Here is an 8,526-nt window from a genome sequence, read left to right as displayed (position 1 = left end):
ACATTTTGTTAGCTATATTTCATTTTTATTTTGTCAAGTGTTACAACACTTATATTTAGAAATGCTTACAATAAACATTTCTACAATCACTTAGTTTCAGTCTGTGTTTATATGAATGTAACACATAACACTGACCTTTTCCTTTTTTACTACATAAAATTAAAAATAATTTTTTAAAGTTTTACCATTGATTCTATGTATTAGCAAATCATTTTTTATAAGAAGTACAGTATGCAATATTTCTTGAATTCTTTCTCTTTTTTTTAGTCAAAATTCACTTTTTCATCTTTTCTTCATCAAGCTGTAACAAAATTGGCACATACAAAAAGGTACTGATATTGGGCCTAATTAAAGAAAATGCCTCTGGATAAGTGATAAGAAGATGAAAATAACAAAGACAAGCAAAGAAGTTGGAGTTTTTAGAAAATGAGTTCAAATGTTAGTTCTGCCACAATCTGTGACCAGAGGTGACTTGTTCTTTTTAAGCCTTTTTCTCATCTGTCGTTGGATTTGAGATCACTTGTGTTACTGTTGTAACAGTCTGAACTTTTTGTCACTGATATGTCCCTTTTTGGCCATGTGAGATCACACTGGTCTAGGCTAAGGAAAGAAGACCACAGTGGTTAAGGTGTTTTGAGGATTTGGACTTGGCTAAGGAAAGAAGACCACAGTGGTGGTCACCAGCTTGCAGGCTGGTGACACCACACCCAAACCTTAGGTAGCAGGGAACAGAGGGATAGAGAAGGATCAGCACCTATCCTGGAGTGAGGATGACAGTGAAAATAGAACTCTTCAATTCTGCTTCTAACTTTTCTACCTATGCTGTTTTAAATCAGGTTCTGCTCAAATGGAAAAAATCTGAACACTTCTGCAACCTGTTCTCCCCCATTTGTTTGTTTTTAAATCTTTCTGTCTTTGTTTTAACAAACCTCTAATAAATCAAGACAGGTAGTACTTGTAGTCCCATCCCAACATGCTTTATCTCCCTGATTGCCATTCTCTCCAAAAACTAAACACATATTCTCCCAGGGCTGTGCTTTGTCCTCCACCCACCACCACTTTCCCAAATGCTCACTATACTTACAGTAGATGCTGTTGAACAGGTGAATAATCCCCACATCTGGACTTAAAGGTCATGGTTTTGGGAAGGGAAGAGGGTATAAATGCTGATGACAAGCCCTGGAGTTTAGGTGAGAATCCTGGGGCATCTTCCTATGTTTGCTCTCTAGAATAGGTTAAACTGTTTTCAAAAACCAGGAGATTAAAAAATTGCATTTCTGTATTAGAGTGAAATTTTTAAGAGATTATCTTAAATATCTACCTGATCTCCAGCAGAGAAAGACACTTGAACAGAGTTGACAGAGTTAGATGCCTAATGACAACAAGATGATCACAGATGATCACAAACTTCTGTGTTTTTGTCTTCTTATTTCTGGTTTAGAGCTATGAAGTGATTACATTTAACTCACTGCTCCTGCTCAAAAGTAATGCTATAACACAATTTAGGTTATAGAAAATTTCTTACAGCCCTTATATTTTTTATGACTGAAACTCGTGTTTTCCTCATGACTGGTAATTCAGTATCTCCATCTTAGTCACTTGTGCTCACTGACTACTATTGTCTTAAACTTGGAGAAACCACTAAGAGCCCCTATTTGTTTCTAAGGAGAAGAAAATTAAGTTGCCTTCTGTGCTCACTTACGTATGGAGCAAGAAGTGGACTCCCTGTCCTAGGAGTGTTTTGTTTCTTAGGTACTAGTTAGAAGAGGTGAATCAGAAACTGAAGGGATTTTTAATGGCCAGCAATTCTCTCTGCTAACCATTTTGGCAAGACCTAGGTCCTAATGCTCCCTTGTTACCCTGGATGGAAGATGAGACCAAAACCAATAGTGGCAGGATTCTTCGAGACCAGATGTCTCCAACACCACAGCCCTGGCCTTTGCCTTGCCTCTTCTAAAAGTGGAGAAATTGCTTCTCCTGGAGCCTGAGACAGACATAAGTCACACCTAGCCCTAGAATAAGCTGAGCTTCCAGGCTCTGCATTTTGCCAAGCCTCAGAATTCTACATCTTGCTCAAAAGATTCAGCTGCTCTATCCCCCTTGACCCTGTGAACTTCTAAGATTTGCAAGCAAGGATGAAGAAGGCATTGAAAAGTATACTGGTAAGATGAGCTCACCTTTTTCTGGAAGTTTTGTGCTAAGTCTCTTCCCTGATTTCTGGGCTTAGTAGGTCCTCCCTATTCTTCTAACACCCTCCTGACTTCCTCTTTGCTCACCAATCATCTGCATCTGACAAACTAGAAAAAAAAAAAAAGGAACAATAAAACTCACATCCCTACCCCAACAGCTTCATCCCTTTTTCCAGGGGCTTGCATGTTCTTTCACCCTTTTGGGGTTATAAATCTTCCTAGGAGATAAAGAAGGGTTTGAGCCAGAGCCTTTATTTCCTCAGATCCATTCCCTCTGAATGTTAGAATTGTAGTGGCATCATCCCTCAAGCTCCCCTCTACTTTGGCTCCAGAGGCTCCTCTTCCAGTTGGGGAGGCCATTGTTATTGGTGAAGATAAGCCTCTAGCCAGAGTTTCCCAGACTCCTTCAGTGAGTGAACAATGTTGGCAAAGGCTGAGAGCAGGGGCTTGGACTGGTACTCTATGCTATGCTTGGCTCAGAGGGACTGCACCAGGGGAGCTACTGCATGATAATAGTGTTAAGACATCATAGAGGAAAGATGGTGCTCAATATGGAAGTTAATATGTCCACCGAACCAGCCATCGAAGGCAGACTTGTAGATGCTGCATGTTGCTTGAAGTAGAGTGGAGACAGTCCACATTCCAGTCTTGATTAGTGTGCATGGGGATATGTTTCATCTGTGTCACTCACACAAATCATTTGCTTCCCAGGAACCTGACCATGAAGAAAAGGCCCAGGAGGCCTTTCAATCCAAACAACGGCACATAAATGAGGAAGATGCAGACATAAAAGGTGATCATCCAGGCCAAGTCCACCCACTTCTTCTTCTGGATAACAAAATAGAAACTATACCACTGGAAATAGAGAGGCAGCAAGGCTGACTGTCCAGTCAGGAACTATTTGTGCTGGTGATTGTATGGCAAGTACCATTTTCTTCTGTTTCCCAAGCTCCACATTGAGGGTCTTACCCAAGGCAAAGAAGAAGGGTGCATATTGATGTCTGGATCTTTGTGGAAGAACTTGGGTTTGGAAGTACATGTGGTTCCAATAGCTGGCAGGGGCCCCCTTCAGGTGATCAGTCAGGAAATGATGTAGTAGGTAGTTCCACTTAGAGGTGCTAAAGATAGACAGGTGCCCCAAGTCATCCTACAACCAGCCAGTCTGGAGCTGAACTGTGTTGAGCAGCACTACACAAAAAAGGAAGGGCATGAAGGACATCCCAAAGACTTAAAGAATGAGCCAGGCCACAACGTCCAGCAACAAGATGTATAGCAGGTACAGGTGGAAGAAGACACAGCCTTCATATGCCCCATCCTTTTCACTGTATCCCGCAGCTCCTGGAACTCATCAGTCAGCACTTTATTCTCAGTGGGCTCAAAGCTGGGCTGCTCCAGAGACAGTTCTCCAGTCTAGAGGGAGTTCATGTACTTGCTCACACGGACCTTGTTGATGTGGATTGCCACAAAGTGATCCATGGCATCTTGCCCTGCTTAGTGGCTGATGACTTGTGAGCCCCTGGGGTGCTGGCAGGTGAACTCGCTGATGTTGTACACCTTCCACTCTATCACCAGCCACTGCTGCACTGCTTCTTCCCAAGTAAGTAGAGCAAGATCAGCCCGTGGGCCAGAGTCTTGGGAGCCATTTGGGCCTGGCACCACCTCACACTGGCTAGGCAAAGGCAGTCAGGTAAGTGCTCCGGGAGTGGGTCTGCTGGCATACACGCGGAGCCCGCAGCCTCCGCGTAGGGTTTTCAGCACCTGTGGCCCGGACCCTTTTGTTTCCTCCAGACTGAGTGATTTGACTGTTATCGCCATGTAAACTTTATGCATTTTTGTTGTTATTTCATAGCTTCATGTCATTTCTTTTCATCTTACACATACTTATGATGGTACCCAACTGCCCAGATCTTCTGTTTACTCTGCTGTCTTGTGGATAAGTTCTCTTTAATATTTATTCTATCTTATATGACAGTCATTTGCCTTCTCCTCTTAGCCACAATCTGTAGCCTAAGAGTTGCTTTATATTAATTTTTGTTTGACTGGAGGACATGTGGGATGGGGGTGGGGGACAATGCTGAGCCAACTGGAATTGTTGACTCTCTTACCTGAACACTGCTCTTTCTTCTGAGCACTCATTTAGTGTCTTATACTGGGGACTAACACCCTCACAGAGATGTATCTCATTCTGATGGGCTTTGAGTCATTTTCTCAACACAGCAAAGGATCCTAAAAATGGCAAAGGAGCCTAGAAAATGGCCCCTTCTGGCCTTTTCTATAATCAGGTGGTAATATGTAAGATATTCCACTCCCAACAGTTTTTCTTCTCTATCCCCTGAGACTTCACGGCCATTCATTTTTCCCCAAACTGGAGGACATTTGTGAGAATTTTCTGTATTTCCTGGTTTCAAAGTAGGTGAAGGGGAAGATACTTATTAGTTTAAAATCTGTCTCAGGGAGCTCAGTAAAATACCTTACTGGACCATCTGACATGTCAAAAGTTAGATCTCAGAGGCTAGCCTACATTGGTGAGGAGAGAAACTACAAGATAAGAAAGAGTGTTGGGAACTACAGAAAGCTAAGGGGGAGATGAGAAAATATTAATAGCAGGATGGAGACAGCCCAGCTAAATGGCCAGATACTGGATATGAAATGTAAAAAAATGACCAACGGAAGATCCACAGAAGCATATTTCTCATTTGACGTGTTACATTGTAATATCAAATTACTCCACGAATGTGAAACTTCAGTCAAATAAGCTCTACACACAACCTTGAGTTAGTGGTACTTGGAAGAGTGAAAATATGTTGCCGGTTTTATGGGTGTTGTCCCAAGAAAAAGAAGCCATATGCAAAGAGCAAAGGAAGCAAAATCCAAAAGATGGATCACAAAATCAGTGGAGGCGGTGACTTAAAGTCAAGAGTGATCAGGAGAATTATAATTACTTCCTTCTATTAAACCCTGGAAATACTGACCGGGGGAAGCAGATTTTTAAGTTTTCTTACCAGCCAACAGGAGGATAGAATAACATCCAGAGTACTGACATATAGTAACAAATGTTAAATAAAAGTTACTAATTTTCCTTAAAACAGCTTTGGTCATATCCATGTTCTATTAGTTTTGATATATGGAATTATAGCTATTAGTGCTTCCTACATGATTAACATGGGATCTCCATCAGAAGACATCTAAAAACCTAATGTGTAAATATTAGATAAAATGATTATTCTTTGGGAATTTTTGCATTTTTATGCAAAAGTTTACATACAAGAGGTAAAATTTACATACAATAAAATGCACAGATCTTAGTGTGCAATTTAGTGCATTTTGAAAAGTATCTATGCCCATATAACCAACACTCAGTCAAGATAGAGAACATCTTTATCACCCCAGAAAATTCTCCTGTACCCACTTCTAGACAACTCTCCTCACTCCAAGCAACAGGTGCTCTGATTTTAGTAACTGTTGGTTATTTTGCCTGTTCTAGAACTTCATATAAATGGAATCACACAGTGTGTACTCTTGTATCTAACTTCTTTTGCTCATCATGATATTTTTGAGATTCCTTCATGCTGTTGTACATATCAGTAGTTTGTTCCTTTGTGTAGGAATGTTGCAAATTGTTTTATTCTCCTGTTAATAGACATTTGTGTTGTTTCCAGGTTGTTGGGTTTTTTTGTTTTGTTTTGTTTTGTTTATTACTATTTTTTTCTGTGTGTCTTCTTGTGAACATATATTTTTGTATAACTTGGGTAAAACCTAGAAGTGAACTTCTGGGCAAATGTATACTTAACTTTATAGGAAAATACCCAGTTTTCCAAATTAGTCGTAGCATTTTATACTCCTACGAGTAATATGTCAGAGTTCTAATTATTCCACATCCTTGTCAACATTTGACACTGTCAGTCTTTTTAATATTAGTCATCCTGTTGGGCATATAATGGGCCCTAGTTTTTGTTTCAAATTATATTTCTCTGGTGACTAAGATGTGAACATCTCTTTATGTGCTTATTTACTCTTTGTATTTCTTCTTCATGAAGTGTCTGTTTAAGTCTTTCGTCTATTTTTAAAAATTGGGTTTCAGTACCTCTTGCTGAAAAATCAATTGACTACGTGTGAGTCTGTTTCTGGACTCTGTTCTATTCCAATGATCCATTTTTTCCATTCTTACGCCAGTACCATGCAGTCTCTTGACTATCTTTAGAGTAAGTCCTGAAATGAGACTGCTTGAGTCCTTCAGCTTTGCTGCTTTTTTTCAATATTGTTTCAGCTACTCTATGTTTTTGCATTTTATGTAAGTTGTAGAATTCACTCAACAGTGTTTGCCAAGAGTCTGCTGGGCTTTTTAAATTTGAATCAGATTAAACCTATAGATGAGTTTAAGGAGATTTTACATTTTAATTAAATCGAATCTTCCCATTTATAAGCACAGTATATTTCTCCACTTATTTAGATATTTAATTTATCCTCAACAATGTTTCATATGCAAATATTTTTATATACATATAAAATGTGAATGATTTATATGTAAAGTCAACAAAACTATGATTATGTGATTTAAAAAAAAATTCTGGGGAGGAAAAAAAAATGGTGTAGATGACAGAGGTTCTGTTCATCTCTCTGGCAACCAAATCAAAGTTGTGATGGAAACAAGGAGCAAATAGCAAGGAACAATCTAGATGAACAAGCCATACAACTAGGGAGAAATCCAAGAAAGCACCCTGCAATGGCAGAAGATAGGACGGGATGAGCATGTGGGGCTACCCAGTCTCGAGAGGCTGAATGAGACAGAGGCTGCAGCAGCAGCGATGGCAGATGCCTCTTAAAGGGGCTGCGTCTACAAGCAGATTTTCTCAGTGATGAACCTGCTCTCTCTGAGCACCAGTGCCGATTCGGCTGTGCTCAGGGGGCACCAGGGACTTACAGGGAGACGTTGTCTGAGTGAGGGCCCAGGTGAGACCCCCGTCTGTATAGAAGTGCTGGCAGTAACCATTGTTCCTGGTTGAGCCCTCCTCCTTCCCAGTGTGCAAACACAGTGCTGCCATAGCCGTGACATCATCAAACTGGATAACAGAGGTCACTCTACCCAGTGGATTCCCTGAAACCCCACCTACCCCAACTCGTGGCCCCACCTAAGCCACATCCAGGTGTGCCCTCAAAACGTCAGGTGCTCCTTGCTGAGCAGCGCCTGGGCTCACACTGGAGACACCTGGCCTCGGTTTCTGGTGTGGCTTCTTGAGGCAACTATAAGCACAACATCTGTGGATTGCTTGCTGAATCTTACCAGGTGGTCCCAGAGGCATGGGATAAATTTGGCCTGCAGCTGAACCCCTCTTAGGACTGTGCCGCTGGACACCTACTTCAGAAATCCACACTAATAAGACTGGGAGACTTAAGAGCTTTGCTTAGTAAAGAGAAACAGACACGGAAAGGCAGCCAAAATGAGAAGACAAAGAAGTAGAAACTATGAGAGAACAGAACAGAGATCCAGAAATAATGGAGTTAAGTAATCTAACAGATGCAGAGTTCAAAACACTGGTTATAAAGATGCTCAATAAACTTTTGGGAAGCGTAGATAAATTCAGTGCGAATTTCAACAAAGAGATAAAAAAAACATAAAAATGGAAATGAAAATTATAAAAGGGAACGAGTCTGAAATGAAAACACATTATCTAAGATGAGAAGTATATTCAATGGAATAAACAAAGGAATAAACAAAGTGAATAAAGAAGAGGATCAAATAACCTAATCTAGAGGACAGGAAAGCCAAGGACACTCAATCAGAATGGCAAAAAAAAAAAAAAAGCCAAGACTATAAAAATAATTTAAGGAGGACATAGGACACTATTAAGGTTCCAAATATTGGTCTGATCAGTGTAACAGAAGAAAATCAAGATGTTGAACAGCTGTTTGAAGAAACAATGATGGAAAACTTCCCTAACCTGATGAGGGAAATGGACATACAACCCCAGAAAGCTCAAAAAACCCCAAAACCAGGGATCCAAAGAGGCCCACACCAACACGCATCATAATTAAAGTGCTAAGGGTTAAATACAAAGAAAAACATGTTAAGAGCAGCAAGAGAAAAGTAGGTAGTTACCTACAAGGAAACACCCATAAGACTGGCAGCTGATTTCTCAAAAGAAACTACGCAGGACAGAAGGGTTTGGCAAAAAATATCCGATGTGTTGAAGATCCAGGATCTACAACCAAGAATACTTTATCCAGCAGAGCTATCATTTAGAGTCAAAGGACAGATAAAAAGCTTCCCAGACAAATATAAGCTAAAGGAATTTATCATCACCAAGCCAATATTACAGGAAATGTTGGTGGGACTTTT

General features: G+C 40.4%; 1 pseudogene; it reads right to left on the bottom strand.

Annotated features, from left to right (window-relative positions):
- Nucleotides 1-2,551: 2,551 nt before the first annotated feature.
- LOC105302818 lies at nucleotides 2,552-3,832 on the bottom strand (annotated as a pseudogene).
- Between the last annotated feature and the right edge of the window lie 4,694 nt (nucleotides 3,833-8,526).

The sequence above is a fragment of the Pteropus vampyrus genome, unplaced genomic scaffold (assembly GCF_000151845.1).
Source record: "Pteropus vampyrus isolate Shadow unplaced genomic scaffold, Pvam_2.0 Scaffold285, whole genome shotgun sequence".
Taxonomy (NCBI): domain Eukaryota; kingdom Metazoa; phylum Chordata; class Mammalia; order Chiroptera; family Pteropodidae; genus Pteropus; species Pteropus vampyrus.
The sequence above is the reverse complement of the archived record's forward strand: the minus strand, read 5'-3'. Positions and strand labels throughout refer to the sequence as shown.